The sequence below is a fragment of the Aquarana catesbeiana genome, linkage group LG08 (genome assembly GCF_042186555.1).
Source record: "Aquarana catesbeiana isolate 2022-GZ linkage group LG08, ASM4218655v1, whole genome shotgun sequence".
NCBI classification, from domain to species: Eukaryota; Metazoa; Chordata; class Amphibia; order Anura; family Ranidae; genus Aquarana; species Aquarana catesbeiana.
In genome coordinates, this window is record NC_133331.1 from 49,638,598 (window position 1) to 49,658,604 (window position 20,007).

Here is a 20,007-nt window from a genome sequence, read left to right on the forward strand (position 1 = left end):
CCAGATCAAAGTGGGCAGGACTCCAAAACAGGTATGCAGGTTCCCTGGTTGGGTGTAAGTCCGCATGAGTCTGCCTGTCTTTACTTCCTCCAAGCACGTCTGTGTGGTGTCAGTAGCAGCTGTTTTGGAGTCCTGCCCACTTTGATCTGGGGTATTATTTAAATACCTCCTTGCTGCTTAGATTGGGACCCCTGATCTGGTTCCACTTACCCCCATTTTTTAGCAGGATTATACCCCCCCACCCTCCAACTCCATCTAGCAGGCTGTCTCAAGCCTCCGCAGTGAAGGAAGGAAAAAAAAAAAAAAGAAAAAAAAGGGGGGGGGGGACTGTGTCTGTTCCTGTATTGGGGATATCCTTTGTGAAGCAACCTCAGTCTACCCTGGTTCTTATTCCTGTGATCCACTTGGCCTCCTCCCTATCTCCTTGAACCTCGGTTCTGTGATCCCTGTGTGGCCATGGCGGACGGCAAACTCTTGATTCACACTGGATGCTGATAATGCCCTTGGGAATGATTATATGAACTTTAAGGGATGAAATACCCATTTTGACCAATTGTCGTTACACCTGAAGAAGAGGTCAACCCCTTTGCTTACCTCGAAACGTCGGGTTTCTATGATCGTTGTTTTTTTTACTTACCTGTATCATTGCATTTGGTCATTTATTCATAGAATTATTTCTTCCCATTTACATGCATCCATTTTATTGTATATATGGTTAGGTCATGTGTAATGATTTTTAGATGTTAAATCAATAAACTGTAATACTTTTATACATATCTAAAAACTTCTACTACTTTCTACTTTATTAGAGGTAACCCCGAAAAAAGTCCCGTTAGAGGAATTGCACTCCGCTAGGGGGTGCTTGGGTTCAGCTTGCAATTATCCTCTGGTGATGTGGGATTACGGCATATTCCAGCCACCACCACCTGAGATACCTTATATATGGTCTCGTTGCTTGCCTTCCCTCTTTCTGCCTGCTTTGCCCTTTTCTCTCCCCCCTGAAGTTTTGTATATATTCTTTGAATATTTCTCTCCCTTACCACCCATTCCCCTCACCCCCATCTTCCCCCTCCCCCTTCACATCCTCACCCAACAACTAACCTACCCTACCCTCCAACACCTTTTCCCCCTCCCGCCCCCTCTCCCCCTTCTTTATCCCCCCCAGGCTTCCCTTCTTCCCCCCCCCTTCTGTACAACCCCCCCTTTTCTTCCTTTTTTTATCTTTCTCTCCTCCCCTTTTTTTCCCCACCTCCTTTCTTTCCCCCCTTTGCCTTTTCTCCCCCCCGCCTCCTTCCCCTCCCAGTGCACTATACAATCCCCTTATGGGGAATACTTTACCAACCGTTCTGTATATATGTATTCCTACTCCTATTTAGATTGAATTCTGCACAATCCACCTTGTCTGTCCCCGGAGGAGCCTTTTGAGCGGCTTGGCTTTGTACCTGGCAATTGACGTGTTGGTTAAGCAACTTCTCAATGTTACCGCTGAGCCCTATCTGATCATATTATATTTCTGTCATTTTTTGATTATGCGTTCTTGTGTTTTATTTGATTATTTGTTTTATATATTATTATTATAAGAAGCGGTCTATGTACCATGAAACTAGTAGAGGACTGGTTAATCTATGAGAAAAATTCCATCAACAGATATCTCTTGGAGAAACCTTTGAGTATTTGTATACTGTTTTTTTGAAATGTTTTAATGTGATCTATGTATGTCTTTTTATATGTAATAAATGATTTAATTTTTATCCAAGATTTATTTTTCTGTGTATCAGTACCGAGAGTCCACCACAAAACCTTGTGGGTTGGAGTATATGTCTAGTCAGTCTCAGCAACTGTCCTCACGCTCCCATCCCTTCCTTTCCTCCTATATCATTTTTGGATGATGGATGATGGTTTTTTATGCCTAGGTTTAGGCCTTGTTACTTGAGGCTATACTTAAAAATTTTCCATAGAGATGGATATATCATATATATTGTAGATTTTTCATATTCTTCCCCTTTTCTTAGCTGAAGTGTGTTACGATCGTCTTGGCTGTTTCTCCAATAAAATTCCCTGGTCATGGACTCCGCAGAGACCCATCCCCCGTTTACCCTGGTCTCCGGAGAAGATAAATACTCGATTCCTGCTCTACACCCGGGACAACCTCAATACCTACCAGGTAAGATCTAATGTTTGTGCTTAAAGAAAACTGAACCTGTAAAATTCCTATCCTTTAAAAACAATCAGCAAGGCAGTATATATCTAGAAAGAAATATGTTTGTATAAGGTCCCTGTGACTTTAATTCAGCTGTCCAGCATGACAGTGGAGTTTGGTCATTTGATGACCTCCCACAGCTTGGGCCTGAAAACCCTTGTGAAGGATTCTGGGGGCATTTAAGGTGTATCTATTGTCAAAACCTTCTTTTTCTATTGTTCAATAAAGCAGGTAATGGTTAAAACCTGTCATTTTTTTCTCTCTGCTTCCCAGAGGGAAAATGTTCCTTCATTTCCTGGCCCTGACAGGTAAAAGGAAATCCACAGGAAAAACAGCATGAGGTCCGTCCCCCCCCAATTCATACCAGGCCCTTCTGGTCTGGTATGGATTCTTAGAAGAACCCCATGCCAATATTTAAAAAAAAAACTGAGTGGGGTCCCCCCCAAAATCCATACCAGATCCTTATCTGAGCAGTATGCAGTCCGGCAGGACAGGAGATGGGGGGGGACGAGCGAGCATCGCTTTTGGGCAGATGGGGATAAGGATCTCTTCCCCACAACCATGGGCTGTGGTTGTCGGGGTCTGTGGGAAGGAATTTTTCATTTTTATTATTTCACTCAAAGTGGGAACCACCCACTTTGAATGAAACAATAAAAATGAAAAATTCCTTTAAATATAGTGCCCGGGTCCCCTTAGTCTGCCTGTAAAGTGGCGCATCTGTATAGAACATGTTGCAGCAAAAATTACATTTGTAAAGAAAGATGGGGACAAGGGCCTCTTCCTGACAACCCCGGGGGCCGGGGGCTTATGGGAATCTGGAAGCTCCCTTTAACAAGGGGGCCCCCAGATCCCGGCCCCCCATGTGAATAAGTATGGGGTACATTGCACCCCTACTCATTCACCAAAAAAAGGGTCAAAAGTAAAGATAAACAGTTAACGGTTTTTGACAAGTCGTTTATTTAACCACATGCTTACTGGGCACTTAAACCCCCTTCCTGCCCAGACCAACGTTCAGCTTTCAGCGCTGTCACTCTTTGAATGACAATTGCGCGGTCATGCTACGATGTACCCAAATGAAATCTTTATAATTTTTTTCACACAAATAGAGCTTTCTTTTGGTGGTATTTAATTGCTGCTGGGTTTTTTATTTTTTTCTAAATAAAATGAAAAAGAACGGAAAAATTTTGAAGAAAAAAACCTGTTTCATAGTTTGTTCTAAAATTTTGAAAACAGGTAATTTTTCTCCTTCACTGATGTGCACTGATGAGGTGGCACTGATGGGCACTGATAGGTGGCACTGATGGGCACTGATAGGTGCTGACAGCGTGAGGGAAAAAAATAGAGATTACCGATCTTCTTTTTACATCATGTGATCAGCCGTCATTGGCTGACAGCTGATCATGTGGTAAGGGGCTGGGATCGATCCCCTACTCTGATTTGTGATAAGCCGAGTCTCATAGACTCGATTGCAGACAGCGCTTGCTCGGGAGGAAAAAAAATAGAGATTACCGATCTTCTTTTTACATCATGTGATCAGCCGTCATTGGCTGACAGCTGATCACGTGGTAAGGGGCTGGGATCGATCCCTTACTCTGATTTGTGATAAGCCGAGTCTCATAGACTCGGTTGCAGACAGCGCTTGCTCGGGAGGACGTCCATGGACGCAAATAATAACAAAATTAAACTGCGCTTATGATATAATAAATCAAAATTTATTTAAATTTATAAAGCTGCACCACTAACTTGAGATATTATCACAAAAGAAGATTCATAAATAAACTGTGTCTAAAGTCAAAATAATCAATCGGTGGGTTCAAGTGTCAATTTCATGACACAAACGAAGAGTCCCAAAAATAGTGAAACAGGTGAAATATTTCTTGTGCTCCAAAATCCCTCCACCTTGTGAATTCACCACCACCACATATATACAGTAGATGTGCTCTTACCAGAGAGCATAGACCCATATTACGGGGGGGTCAAAGTAAGATCATAAATCTAATTTTTCCCAATCCACTATTATATCCAGCAAAGAGAAGGGGATGAGAGCTCTAGACTGTCCATAGACGTACCAACCGTACCAAGATAGAAATCAGCATGAATCAAATCCAGTATACAAAATGATGATCGCTAGCACTTCCAGGTAAATGTGATGACGTGGATTTGTAAGTCCGCCTGACCAGTTTTGTCACTAGAAGACTTCTTCTGGGGCATGAGTGTCACATCCCATCATCGCTATATATAACCATTACAACTGACCATGCCTCCTTCTCACTTCCCAACTTGTGCGGTCCAGCACGCAAGCCAAGCCTCATCACCTCAATCAAGAGACATTGCACGTTTTGGTGCAAAATCATACTACCAAAAAGCCCTTGTGTCCTGCTAGGACAGAAGTAATGGACAAGAGACCCCAGTTGAAAGAATTCGGCCAAATCCGGTTTACATAGTTACCACCCTATAGCGCAAATGTATCTAAAAACCTTATTTAGGAAGTGAAACCAAGCTCTCTCAGTACCATAATACAGATATCATTCAAATAGAAACTGGAGATTACAATAACAATAACAAAGTTGATTAAAACAGGATTAAAAAAATAATATAAATGCAGGTTTAAAAATGATCTAAAAAACAATTCACATCCCAAGCAACGTTTAACCCATGTGGGGTATGACTTTTAAGAAGATAGATCCACTTGGTTTCGATCTTAGACAATTCTCTTACTTTGAGTCACCCTCTCCAATGGGAGACAAAATGGTCTATTCTCATGAAGAGTGTCCCCGCTGGTTCCCTACCATACACAAGAACATAGTGTCGAGAGACACTATGATTCTTGTATCCCTTTCGGATATTGGCTATATGTTCATTAACTCTGACATTCAGTGCATGAGTGGTACAGCCCACATATTGTAACCCACACAGGCACTGGAGTAAATAAACTACACGTGTAGTACTATAGGTGATAAAGGGTCTCACAGTATATGTTTTTAAAGTGACGTTGGAGGAAAATTCTAGCTTTTTTGGGGTTTACATTTAATAAGACTATAAACCTGGCATCTCCCACATTTATGATACCCAGTGAGATTGTGGAAGAAGGAGGGTCTAGAAGGGGGGTCAAAAATATTTTGTGCAACTTTATTTTTCAAAGAAGGGACACCTCTATAAATAACTTAAGGTTTTGGTAAAAGCAGGGGGCCAAGAATCCTGTCATTTTGTAGAATATGCCAATGTTTTTGCATTATGCTTTTAATGGCAAGATGCTGTGTAGAAAACAAAGTAATTAGGGAAAATGTGACTGAGTTACCACCCTCATTAATAGATCCCTCCATTCTATCTCTCAGCAATAGATCCCTATCGGTATTTCTAACTTGATTCAGTGTAGTATTCAAAGTAGCAAGATCATAGCCATTCTCCAGAAATCTTTGAGTTAATACCCCAGTCTGGTTATCAAAATCCTCCTAATTGGTGCATTACTGTCTGATTGGAAGGAACTGCCCCTTTGGAATCTGATTCAACCAAGGCTGATGGTCACAGCTGTCCCTCAAAATATATGCATTTCAATCTGTGGACTTAAAGAACGTAGAGGTGACCAAGCGGCCCTCCTCCACTCTAATGGTGAGATCCAAAAAATGGATCTCCTTTTGGCTCATCTCATAGTTTATTACCTCTATTGTTCTGGTTCCATGTTTCCATAAAGCCCACCAGAGAGGTGGGGTCTCCCTTCCATAGCAGGAGGATGTCTTCTATATATATCGTGGCCACCTGGCTAATTCAGGCCTTTGTTGGACATAGATCACATCCTCCTACCATTTGGCCATAAATATATTAGCCACACTATGGGCATGCTTAGCCCCCATTGCCACACTTCTGTTTTTGAGGTAACCCCTCCCCCACCAGAAGTAATTATGTGTAGCTGCAAATTTTAAAAGGTCCACAATAATTTCTCTCTGGATTGAGATGGAGGAGCAGGCAGTCTGCAGGAAGCATTTGACGAGGTCAGAGGTTTTTTTTTGGGTTCTGCGGCACAGTAAGTGGCGTGAGATGGATCTAAATCGGGGGACATAGTTTTTTTTTTTAATAAAGGAATTATCAAAAACATGTTTACTGTCTCTATTCACTTTTTACACATTTTTGTCAAATGGGTAGGGCATGTTGAGGGCATGTGGCCTGGTATGGATTGGGGGGGTCCCACACTGTTTTTTTATTTATTTTTTATTTCTGGTATTGTTTAGCTTACGTTTGAGGTGTCAGTGGGGAAGCCCGCTGACAGCTGATGAGTCATCAGTTGTTAAGGAAGCGGCGGCCGCCTTCCTGGCACGCTGCTTAACAACCAGCTATACTTCACACAGATAACTTTCTGGATTTAACAACACTTTCTGTCTGGTGACACAAGGGCAAATAGAGAGGGTGGGTCCTCAGAGAGGGCACAGAGAAGAAACAGATATTTGTCAGGGGTATTTGACAGGGGGTCCAACCTTTTCACACTCCATTCAATCGTTTTAGCTTTAAATACACTTTAAATACACTTTCAGTGCAGTTCAAACGCTAATACAAATTGTGCTCCTTGTATAGGTCTTGTATTTAATTATTATCCATGCTTTCCTCTGCAGGAAATCAGTGCCATCCAATACAAGACGATTGAAGAGTCCAATTTCAAAACTTTTCGGAAGACGCGATTTATTATTCATGGGTTTCTGGACAATGGCGAGAAGAGTTGGATGATCCAGATGTGCCAGGTACGTAGATACATCTCTACAATGTCTTTTCTGGATGTCACTCCACTATGTTCTGCTGGATGCCACTCCATCATGGTCTGTGGGATGTCAGTCCACTGTGTTCTCTTGGATGCCACTCCACCATGTTCTGCTGGATGTCACTCCAACATGTTCTGCTGGATGTCACACCGCCTTGTTCTGCTGGATATCACTCCACTATATTCTGCTGGAAGGCACTCCACCATTTTTTACTGGCTGTCACTCCACCATGTTCTGTTGGTTGTCAATCCACCATATTTTTTTGGATGACCTTCCACAATGTTCTGCTGGATGTCAATCCATTATTTTCTGCTGGATATCACTCTACCATGCTGTGGATCGGATGTCAATCCACTATGTCCTGTTGGATGCCACTGCAATATATTCTGCTGGATGTCATTCACCAGGCCCTGCTGCTTGTCACTCCACCATGTTTTTCTGGATATCACTCAATCATGTTCTGTTATGCCGCATACACACGAGCGGACTTTATGGCAGACTTTGTCCGGCTGACTTTTCGAATGACTTTACGACGGACTTTCCAAATGAACGGACTTGCCTACACACGATCAACCAAAGTCCGATGGATTCGTACGTGATGACGTAAGACCGGACTAAAACAAGGAAGTTCATAGCCAGTAGCCAATAGCTGCCCTAGTGTCGTTTTTTGTCCGTAGGACCAGCATACAGACGAGCGGACTTTTCGACCGGACTCGAGTCCGTCGGAAAGATTTGAAACATGTTTGATTTCTAGGTCCGTCAAACTTTTGGGGAAAAAAAGTCCGCTATAGCCCACACACGATCGAATTGTCCGTTGGACTCCGGTCCGCCGGACCAAGTATGCCGTAAAGTCCGGTTGTGTTAACGCGGCATTAGATGTCATTCCACCATGTTCTGCCGGATGTCACTCCAACATGTTCTGCTGGATGTCATTCACCATGTTCTGCTGGTATGATTCAGAGAATGTAACTCTGAGAGTCTGAATTACATGCTCTGGTCTCACTAGACCCTGACAGTGGGCAGGAGATTAGGGATGTTTCAGGGTTTAGTGGCTCCTATGTCTTAGACTTTTTTGGCTCTCCTGTTCCTCTCTAACTTACTAAATGCTGTTTTGCATCACCAAAGGCACCATAATCTGTAACCATTCTGCTTCCAGGCCATGCTAAAAGTGGAGGACGTGAACTGTATCTGCGTGGATTGGCACGGTGGCTCTCTGGGGCTCTACACTCAAGCTTCAAACAATATCCGTGTTGTGGGGGCTGAGGTGGCTTTTTTCACGAAAATTCTCCAGGTAGCAAAAATGACCTCTTTTTAATTCTTAGATTCTGCATGCCAATATAAAAATACTTTAGCTATCAAAGCAAAATAACAAAGCAAAACTATCAGTTTGTTTGCTAGAACTTGTCTTCTATCTTCTCACTGATATATCACAATAGGTGGCATAGCGCTGCTGGCCTGCTGTATTTTATAATTTTATTTTATAAAGAAAACCTGTAGTGTGAGAACTAATAAGCTTCAATTCCTGACCTGCTACCCAAAATGCTAGTTTCCTGGCTGTAATGTTCTCCAAGTCAGTGGCACAGAACAAACAGGTCAGGGAAGTCAAAGTAAGGTCAGAACACCTGCATGATTATTTCAGGTCAGAAAGTACCGAAGCCATTGGAACTGAAAGCTATGTAACTAGCATTTTCAGTAGAGACCAGCAACAGCAGCATACACACTGTCCTACTACAGGTCTCCTTTGGCAGGTAAAATAGTTTCCAAATACGTAGTTCATATGTGTATTTAGCTGTTTGGTTGAAGTTAAGATTTAAGAAAATTATTTGCTAACATTTGTATGTTTTGTGCTTTCTTTACAAGAATGTTTTTAACTATTCTCCATCCAATGTCCACATTATTGGGCACAGTCTGGGGGCACATGCAGCGGGTGAAGCTGGGAAGAACCATCCTGGAATTGGCAGAATAACCGGTGAGTTCCTTCAAATGGAGACTTACAGCACACCTAATTTCTTTCTTCTAAAACTTATTGCAACTTTTTATTCTAGAGGAACCCATAAAATAAATTTTAGGGTCTCGGGGAACCCTGCAACATAGTGCAAAGTAATAGTGACATGCCTCATATAAAACAAAAAACTTAAAACAAAATTATTCCAATAAAGTCCAAATAAAATTACAATATAATGTCCAATGGTAGTGAACAAGTGTCAATCAGTAACACCAATGTTGGTGTAACAGATCTACATAAATGTGCTTCAGTGATCTCCCACCACCAACTGAATTTCAAACTCACCGGAGTGAGTAGCTGCCATCACAGCAGAGAAAAATGCCCAAAGCTGTGTGTTGATCCAGCAAAGAATGTAATGGCATAAGGTCTCCAAGGACCTCTCCTTATGAAACATTAAACTGCAGATAAATGAAGCTCACCGAGAGCCAAAAGAAACGTTCCAGTGGTGTAGTAATTATTGTAAAATTCCACCCCCTATTCATGTTCTATGATCCACAGCCACCACCCCCTATTCATGCTTTATGATACACTTTATGATACACTGCATGAATAGGGGGTGACCTCGGGCGCATGAATTACAGCAGCTGGGGTGTTTTTTGAAGCACCTGATTAGAGCCAGAGGCTCTAATAGGCTTGGGGGCATCGGACCGGACGTGCAGCCGCTCAAGCTTCTTTGAGCCAATGACGGCAGGGGCTCCAATGGTGCAATCCCTTCCTTCACTACGGCATTATAGACCAGATAGTGCCGCATGAGATACCTCCATTTCAGCCTATACAGGGATAATTCATCCTATATGCGCTGACAGCTGATGATAATACCCTACCACAACAAACACCTGTAGTACTACAAGCTGGTGGATGGGACGCCCTTTGTGTCTTGTCTTGGGTTGTGGACACACTCGGTCCCGTTGCAGCGGTATTGGCTCTCAGTTCCGAACCCCACTGGTAAACCATTTCGTCCTCTCTTTTTTTTTAAATTGGATGCTATTTGATGCAGATTAAGGAACAACACGACAGATAAACACACCTCACTATCAGACCCTGAAGAAGAGGTCTCAACATTTATAAAACCTCGAAACGCGCCGGGCTTCATTGTACAGTTTTTCCTTTTTGAAACAACTTTTGTGAGGTTAAGTGTACCTTTGCAATTTGTCATGTATATTTACTACATCTATTGTATCAACATTATTCACTAACATTGGCATCCACTTTTTGTTGTCCTCTGTTTTACTATTATTGGATATGTCTTTTAAACTTTTTGATAAATAAAATTATTGTTTATAATTCTTGATCTACTGTCTTGAGACTCCTGCCCTATAAAGTCCCACTAAGAGGAAAATTCCCCATTGTTGGCCCTGGAACAGGTCATTTTTAGAGGCAAGTTTTTGTACATTTATTTAGTCCAAGCAGTGCTGATACACAAAGGCATCTATGTATCAGTACTGCTTGGACCAAGAAGAAGGAGACAGGCCACTAAAATATTTTCCTTAAAAGTTAACTGTTATTATAATTAAAAAACATATAATTTCCAGTACTCAACTGTGGTCACAAGTGCACTAATATGCTATAATCATTTTAAGTGTGCAATAAACATGTAGCACTACCCCCCCCAGGAGCCGCTGGATTTTGAGTCCCCCTATTCCTGCACAGCCAGGCAACACACATTTCAAATTCTCATCCAGACACAAGAAATCCATCCATGGGCTTTTTTTTGTTGTTTTATCGGGGGGAAACAACTTGGACAGGGTATAGGGATTATGGAATGCCCAACTTGACTTGAAAAACAACAGTTGATAGTCGCAGTCTCTATGAATCAATGGCACGGTTCTTTACAAACCAGGAGCTCTCAGTCCCCTTTAGGGAAAAAGTGCAAAGTTCCAAACTGTATGCCGAAGTATCATGTCTCCTCAGTAGAACCTCAGACAGTTCTTACACTCGCTAATACTACCAGCCCCCCTGGCTGCCTTGACTACCAGCCCACCTAGGATTAGGATTAAGCTCAACGCTGTCTCTAAGAAAGTATGCTACGTCTGGCATTCTTTTCCTTTTGTACTCCTCTGGGTGTGCTGAGGCACTTACCCTATCCCTTGATTCCTGCTGTACTGGGCACTTAGGCTTCCTCTCCTTCCTTTCCTCAGCTCCATGACAGCAACCTCGGCACTCCATCTTCCACCTGGTTCCCTTGCTGACCACGCTTGATATTTCAGGGCTGATCTAGCCATCCTGCCAGTGCCTTCTACCTAGAGACTGGCCAGTCCAAGCTTCTAGAACCAGAGGGAGGTACCAGAGACATGCCCTGTAGAGCCCTCTAGCATGGCCTAGAGTAACCCGACCACCACTAGGTGGTGCCCAAAACGTTATAACTCAAAAAAGGGAAATGGCGCTGCTAATGGTTATGTAAATACCACCCGATCAAGGCAATTATTAATCAGCAATGGGAAACAGTAGTATGCAACGGATATCCCTACGCGATGTTACAATTGGTTGGAAACCAAGAAGACAAACATAATGTGTATATTAACACCATAAATATGGTAACTCTTCTCTTAAATGAAATAAACTATATGTGAAACATATAAGAGTGGTTGAGATGGGTGTCTGATCCGCAAATGACAAAAAAACTTTCTGTCACCACAGACAACACATACAGAGTGTATATAAAAAAAATAAATGAGTGATTAGTCCATTCAAAAAATAATATGAAAAAAGTCTCTTAAAAATAACAGTTCATATTCCCAGTGATGTGATTAATTTCAAGTGATGTGATTTTTCAACTTCTGTGCAATAAACAATAAGGTGACTTGTGCAAATTTTCAAGTGATGCGTCTTAATCGCAACTCCTGTACAGCAAAACAAAGAGACTTCTGGTGCTCCCCCTTAGGTATATGCACTCACCAAAAGCCCTCACCCCTGCAGGGGTAGAGAGCGTGTAGTATATGTGGTATGCAATCTCCAATTTGGCACAATTAAAAAATAATAAAACTGTTTTCCAACAATAGAAAAAGCTAGGTATTACCCTAGAAAGTGCTGCACTTTCTAGGGTAATACCTAGCTTTTTCTATTGTTGGAAAACAGTTTTATTATTTTTTAATTGTGCCAAATAAAATGATTCTTCGAATTTAAACTATGGATGCCCGTTTTTAATTTACATGTGGATACTGTGTTGCATGCACCTTGATCTGGAGTGAAACAAAGGATTGACCCCAGGGTTACCAAGATTGGAGATCACATACCACATATATTACACGCTCTCTACCTCTGCAGAGGTGAGGGCTTCTGGTGAGTGCATATACCTAAGGGGAGCACCAGAAGTCTCTTTGTTTTGCTGCATAGGAGTTGCGATTAAGACGCATCACTTGAAAATTTGCACAAGTCACCTTTTTGTTTATTGCACAGAAGTTGAAAAATCACATCACTTGAAATTAATCACATCACTGGGAAAAATGAACTGTTATTTTTAAGAGACTTTTTTTCATATTATTTTTTGAATGGACTAATCACTTATTTATCTTTTTTTATATGCACTCTGTATGTGTTGTCTGTGTTGACAGAAAGTTTATTATTTACTTCTTGCCACACAGTCCTTTGTCATATGCGGATCAGACACCCATCTCAACCACTCTTATATTTTTCACATATAGTTTATTTCATTTAATAGAAGAGTTACCATATTTATGGTGTTTATATACACATTGTGTTTGTCTTCTTGGTTTCCAACCAATTGTAACATCGCATAGGGATATCTGTTGCATACTAATGTTTCCTATTTCTGATTTTTGTTCACCTGCAACTTCCAGTTGGCAATGTTCTTCTATGGAAACTATACTACTTTCATTTTGAAGAATTCCATTAAAACATATTTAAACCCAATAGGAAAAATGTAATCTATTGCAATGTACCAGTCCCAAACCAAGTATTATCTCTGCCACACAGGATAGCAAAGGAAGAACACATAGGCAGTTATTTTTCCAAAATACTTGAAGTATAGAAGCTTTCCAGTTCTAGATGACACCTGGGGCCCAAGGCAGAGCACATATTTTTTCTATACTGGGCTTCCCGTAGTGTCAGTATTAAACAGCGACCACTGAAGAAAAATGTCAATGTGAATTAGTGATCATAGGATTGCCGTATTAGTTTTTAGTTCTGCTAACTCAAGCGATACCATACACTTCGGGTATAGCAGATGCTGCCAACCGGCCCTGTCTACAGCACTTAGATGCAAACAGGTTTAGTGGTGCTGCTACATTCCTTCAATCCTCAGCTCTACCCGGTGCTCAGACTGAAAGGCTGCTGATACATCTATGTACTGTGAACCACTGGAGGGACAGTCCCCACTTGGGTAAATGTCAATTGGCAATATATTTTTTTTTAAATTACATGAAACAGCTGTAAAACAGCCAACGCGTTTCAGCCGTCAGGCCTTAGTTATGGCTGCAGCCCTTAGATGCCCTTCCTGTTCTGGGGTGACAGTGCTAACTCACTGTACTTAATTTATAGAGGAGCCATTTTGTCTCCCTAACCCAGTATCACAGAACACCTCCCCCTTTCTCTTCTCTAAAGCAAAGGGGAAGTGCTTTGTAGTCCACAGATAGCTCACAACAATGTAACTGATAAGAGTGTAGCAAAGGCACAGATTCTGGAAATTATCAGCTCACAAGATTTCTATGAGAACTAACAGGATTTTTAGCAATTATCAAACAGATATAACAAAGCACTTTCAATGTTATATTTAACAGACCAAAAGGGAGAAAATAGGAGAAGATCATTGTTAGAGTTTACATACACTTTAATAAAAATATATGTGCGAACGATAATTGCCCTCCCACACTGCTTACAGGATCAATTTGCCACTAATGGTCATACACATGTGCAGTCACTGTCCTTAAATAGTGGGGTGAAGGGGATTGGGGGGAAGGACAAATCATCACTCTAGGTATAGGGAATCTCTCTGTATTTATATACTGACCAGTCCTCATATATTATGATGCAGGATTGGACCCGGCTCAGCCATACTTTCAGGACACACCCATTGAGGTCAGACTGGACCCGTCAGATGCTAAGCTGGTCGACGCCATCCACACTGATGGAGCTCCAACTCTGATCAATATTGGTAAGTCTTTATTTTAACTAGCAAAAGCGTGCTCATTCTAGAAAGAGCAAGTTTGGGGAGCAAGCAATGCTAAAGGAGTGTCCTAGCTTGTAATAGTGAACTGTGAAGGTGTGGCAGGAGAGGAGTGCGGAGGATATGACAGTGAGCAGCATGTACAGAAGAGAATTGCAGAGGGTATGACAGTATGCAAAAGAGAGGTGTGCAGAGAGTATGATAGTGGGTACTAGTATGTACAGAAGGGGAGTGCGAAGAGTATGACAGTGGGCAGTATGTACAGGAGAAGAATGTTAAGGGGTGTGACAGTATTTACAAGAGAGGTGTGCAAAGGGTATGACAGTGGGCAATATGTACAAGAGAGGTGTGCAGAGACAGTAGGCAGTATGTACTGGAAAGGAGTGTGGAGGGTATGACAGTGTGACAGTGGGCAGCATGTACAGGAGAGGAATGTTGAGGGGTGTGACAGTGGGCAGAATGTACAGGAGAGGAGTGCGGAGAGTATGACAATGGACAAAATGTACAAGAGAGGAGTGTGGAGGGTATGATAGCGGGCAGCATGTAGAGGAGAGGAGTGCAGAGGGTATGACAGTAGCCAGTATGCACAGGAGAGGAGTGCAGAAGGTATTATAGTGGGAAGTTTGTACAGGAGAGGAGTGCAGAAGGTATGACAGTAGGCAGTATGTATAGCAGAGGAGAGCAGAGGGTATGATAGCGGGCAGCAAGGCCGTCGTTAAGGCAGGGCAAAAGGGGCAGCTGCCCTGGGCCCTGTCATTGTTGTGGGGCCCAAAGCAGCTGCCTCATACTTGCTAACTATCCCAGGTTAAATTCCCTTGTCCCTTGAAGTTTTAGTCCTGTGCTGTGTCCCAATATCTCAGCGTGAAGTACTGCTACTAATGCTGCCCAGCTCTGCCCTATTGTTGTGTACAGATGACTCACCTGCAGACCCTGTGTTTACATGTAAATAACTGTCATTCATATGTAAATAGCGGCAGCATTTTTATGTAAATAACCGAGGCCGGCGGCATTGATCTGTAAATGAAGGCGGCATTCATATGTATATCATGCCCCTCTGCAGTGAGCAGATGATGTGCTGTAACCTCTAGCTACCAATTAGTGAGCAGTATTACTGTACAGTAATCTCTAGCAATCATTTAACAAGCAGAAATCATGTGCTGTAACCTCTAATGTGTGCTGTAACCTCTAGAAACCAGTCAGTAAGTGTTAATGATAAGCTGTAACCTCTGGCAACCCATCACAATCGCTGCCTGATCTGATACAGTAAACTGATTTTAAGTCTAGCTGATATTTATTGTATGTCTCAGAGCAGGTGGAGAGAAATTGCATGGGGGGGCCAAGAAAATTTTTGCCCAGGGTCCAATCAATATTAAAGATGGCCCTGGCGGGCAGTATGTACAGGAGAGGAGTGCAGAGGGTATGACAGTTGGCACTATGTACAGGAGAGGAGTGTGGAGGGTATGACAGTAGGCAGTATGTACAGGAGAGGAATGTGAAGGGTATGACAGTAGGCAGTATGTACAGGAGAGGAGTGCAGAGAGTATGACAGTGTGCAGTATGTACAGGAGAGGAGTGCAGAGGAGAGGCATTGGGCAGGATGCACAGGAGAGGAGTGTGGAGGGATATGACAGTGGGCAGTTTGTACAGGAGAGAAGTGTGGAGGGTATGACAGTAGGCGGTATGTACAGGCGAGGAGTGTGAAGGGTATGAAATTGGGCAGTATGTACAGGAGAGGAGTGCAGAGAGTATGGCAGTGTGCAGTATGTACAGGAGAGGAGTATAGAGAGTATGACAGCGTGCAGTATGTACAGGAGAGGAGTGCAGAGGAGTGGCATTGGGCAGGATGCACAGGAGAGGAGTGTGGAGGGATATGACAGTGGGCAGTTTGTACAGGAGAGAAGTGTGGAGGGTATGACAGTGGGCGGTATGTACAGGCGAGGAGTGTGAAGGGTATGAAATTGGGCGGTATGTACAGGAGAGGAGTGCAGAGAGTATGACAGTGTGCAGTATGTACAGGAGAGGCATATGGAGAGTATGACAGTGTGCAGTATGTACAGGAGAGGAGTGCAGAGGAGTGGCATTGGGCAGTATGCACAGGAGAGGAGTGTGGAGGGATATGACAAGCAGAGAATGTGACAGTGGGCAGTGTGTACAGGAGAGAAGTGTGGAGGGTATGACAGTGGGCGGTATGTACAGGAGAGGAGTGTGGAGGGTATGACAGTGGGCGGTATGTACAGAAGAGGAGCATGGAGGGTATGATAGTGGGCAGTATGTACAAGAGAGGAGTGTAGAGGGATGTGACAGTGGACAGTTTGTACAGGAGAGAAGTGTGGAGGGTATGACAGTGGGAGGTATGTACAGGAGAGGAGTGTGAAGGGTATGACAGTGGGCAGTATGTACAGGAGAGGAGTGTGGAGGGTATGACAATGGGCAGTATGTACAGCAGAGAAGTAAGGAGGGTGTAACAGTGAGCGATATGTACAGGAGAGGAGTGTGGAGGGTATGACAGTGGGCGGTATGTATAGGAGAGGAGTGTGGAGGGTATGATAGTAGGCAGTATGTACAGGAGAGGAGGGGTATGACAGTGGGTGGTATGTACAGAAGAGGAGCGTGGAGGGTGTGATAGTGGGCAGTATGTACAGGAGAGGAGTGTGAAGGGATAGGACAGTGGGCAGTTTGTACAGGAGAGAAGTGTGGAGGGTATGACAGTGGGTGGTATGTACAGAAGAGGAGTGTGGAGGGTATGATAGTGGGCAGTATGTACAGGAGGGGAGTGTGGAGGGATATGATAGTGGGCAATTTGTACAGGAGAGAAGTGTGGAGAGTATGACAGTGGGCAGTATGTACAGCAGAGGAGTGAGGAGGGTATAACAGTGGACAGTATGTACAGGAGAGGAGTGTGGAGGGTATGACAGTGGGCAGTATGTACAGCAGAGGAGTGAGGAGGGTATAACAGTGGGCGGTATGTACAGGAGAGGAGTGTGGAGGGTATGATAGTGGGCGGTATGTATAGGAGAGGAGTGTGGAGGGTATGATAGTAGGCAGTATGTATAGGAGAGGAGTGTGGAGGGTATGACAGTGGCAGTATGTGCAGGAGAGGAGCGCCAAGAGTATGAAGGGGGTAGTATGTATTGGAGAGGAATGTTGAGGGGCATGACAGCAGCATTATGTACAGTAGAGGAGTGCAGAGGGTATGACAGTGGGCAGTATGCTCAGGAGAGGAATATGGAGGGTATGACAGGAGGCAGTATATATAGGAGTGCGGTGTGTGAGTTGGAAGTGGGGGTATTGCATGGTGAGGAGGTTTGGAGGATAAACCTAGTACTGTATGATGGGGTGAAGATAAAAGGGTAAGACAAATGTGATTGCTGGAAGAGAAATTTCACTACTAGAATTTGTCCAGGTGAATCCAAGACAGGATGCAGATTTCCCAATGAAAAATTGAAAGTGGAACTTATGCACTATACCAGGGGTCTCTAAACTTCTCAGTAATTAGTTTTTTGTAAACAGAAAAACATTAAAAAAAAACTTTAGTAAAACAAAGCAAAGAAATGTCAAATAAACCTCAGCCCATAAGTCTCCCCTTAGATCAGAGTGTCTCCCCCTTGAAATAACATTGTCATGATAAAGCTTATATGAGATTTCAGTGATTGGGTTTGCATGTACAGTATATATATATATATATATATATATATATATATATATATATATATATATATATATATATATAATTTTTTTTAATTATTATTATTATTATTATTTTTTTTTTTTCTTATTTAGATTTTGGAGGATTTGGAATGAGTCAGACTGTCGGGCACTTGGATTTCTTCCCAAATGGAGGAAAACACATGCCAGGATGCAAAAAGACAGAGATCCTAAAAGTTGGAAGTTTAGATGAAATAACCAATGGTAATTGTACTATATAATGAGAAAAACACACTAGCTTTGTGTGGGAAATAACAATTACTTTATATCTACAAAAAAATTATTAGCAGTATTTTCTTTTCCTGCTTCAATTCCATTTCAATCTATGTTTTAATAATTTGTACTGAAGTTGTCAATGTACAGCCCAGTTTTGATTTCAGAAACTATAAAATTTTTGTGGGCCATAAAACTCATGGGTGGTACAGTGCTTAGATACTGGCAAATACTTTAAATTGCATTTGCAATTCATAGTGGCTTGAAATTAGTTGAAATTGCCTGAAAATGCCTATGTGTATGGCCAACATCATAGTCTGTCTCCGATGTATTTAATATCTTACATTTAATTCTATTACAGATATAAATTTTACACTTTATTACATCATACAGTATATAAATCCTGTAAATTATAAAGGAGCAACAAAATAATTAAACATATAAATTGTTAAATTTAAAGCATATCTGAACATTTAAGATGTTATTGCTTACCCGTCCTTAGATATGATGGATGCATTTGTTTACTTCTTTAACCCCTTAATGCCTCCCAGCCCTTTATGGGGTTTTGGATGCCAGGAGGTGGGGGGGCACACTCTCAGCACAGCTGTTTTTTCAATAATGCATGCAAATATGTGACCGCACGTTGCCAAGGCCCACCCATCGAGAGACTGCATATTTGTGTGCTGTTGGCGCCAAGAGTTTAACCACTTCCCGCCCGGCCTATAGCAGAATGACAGCCGGGCGGTGGTTCTGTTTTCCTGACTGGGCGTCATATGACGTCTAGCAGGATAACATGCCGGCACTTGCTCGTGGGGGCATGCAGCACAGCGAACGTAGGTGCTGTGTGTCAGTCTGACACACTGCATCTCCGATCATGGTATGGAGCCTCTGACGGAGGCACCTGACCAATCATAGCTGATCATCGCGTGAACCGGGAAGTGCCGGTAAATGGCATTCCTCGATTTGCGCTGACAGGGAGAGCCGATCGGAGGCTCTCTCTGTCAGAGGGGGGGTCCGTGCTAATAATCAGCACATTGATTATCAGCACAGCCCCATCAGATGTGCCACCACAGCTGCCAATAAGTGCCCATCAGCTGCCAGTCAGTGCCCCATCAGAAACGGATGTCAGTGCCCATATCACTGGCAATCAGTGATCACCACAGTGCCAATCAGTGCCCATCACAGTGTCAATCAGTGCCTGGCAGTAACACCTGTCAGTACCTCATCCAGAGGCGGCTTTATAATTAGGAAAATTAGGCGGTCGCCTAAGGCCTCGCCCTCACAGGGGCCTCGCGGCCGCCTAATTTGCCTATTGCAGTGTTTAACAGTGGTGATTTCCCAGTCTGTTATGTTGCAAAGTCACCAGCTCTGTGGCGATCTACCCGTCAATTACAGACAGCTGACGGGGAGATCGAGTATCGGCCGTCATGCAGAGTAGCGCGGGAAGCGGCTGTAATAAGTCCTTTCGGTCCTCTCTCATGACGCGCCGCCGCTGCTCCCCAGCGCCCCCTCCCTTCCTCTCGTCCATCCCAGGTGATGTCACAAGCATACAACGAGAGGAGAGGAGGGGAGGGGCCGCCGGGGAGCAGCGAGACATGAGAGAGGACAGTAAGGACTTATTATAATACAGTCGCTTCCCGCGCTTCTCTGCATTTAAAGGAAACTGAAAAGAAAGTGTGCCCTGCTGTGCCGAGTATTCTGATGTGCACCATACCCTGTGCCCAGTACCCTGATGTGCCCTGTACCCTGTGCCCTGCCATGTCAGTACCCTGTGCCCAGTACCCTGATGTGCTCTGCTGTGCCTAGTGCCACATACCCTGTGCCCGTAACCTGATATGCCCTGCTGTGGCCCAAACCCTGATGTGACCAATACCCTGCATCCTGCTGTGCCCATACCCTGCTGTGCCCCATACCCTGTGCCCAAACCCTGATGTGCCCTGCTGTGCCCCATTCCCTGATGGGCCCCATACCCTGCGCCCTGCTGTGCCCGTACCCTGATGTGCCCTGCTGTGCC

General features: G+C 43.3%; 1 pseudogene; it reads left to right on the top strand.

The window, feature by feature from the left end:
* Positions 1-1,960: 1,960 nt before the first annotated feature.
* Positions 1,961-20,007, top strand: part of LOC141106664 (pancreatic lipase-related protein 2-like) — an 85,006-nt pseudogene continuing 66,959 nt past the window's right edge.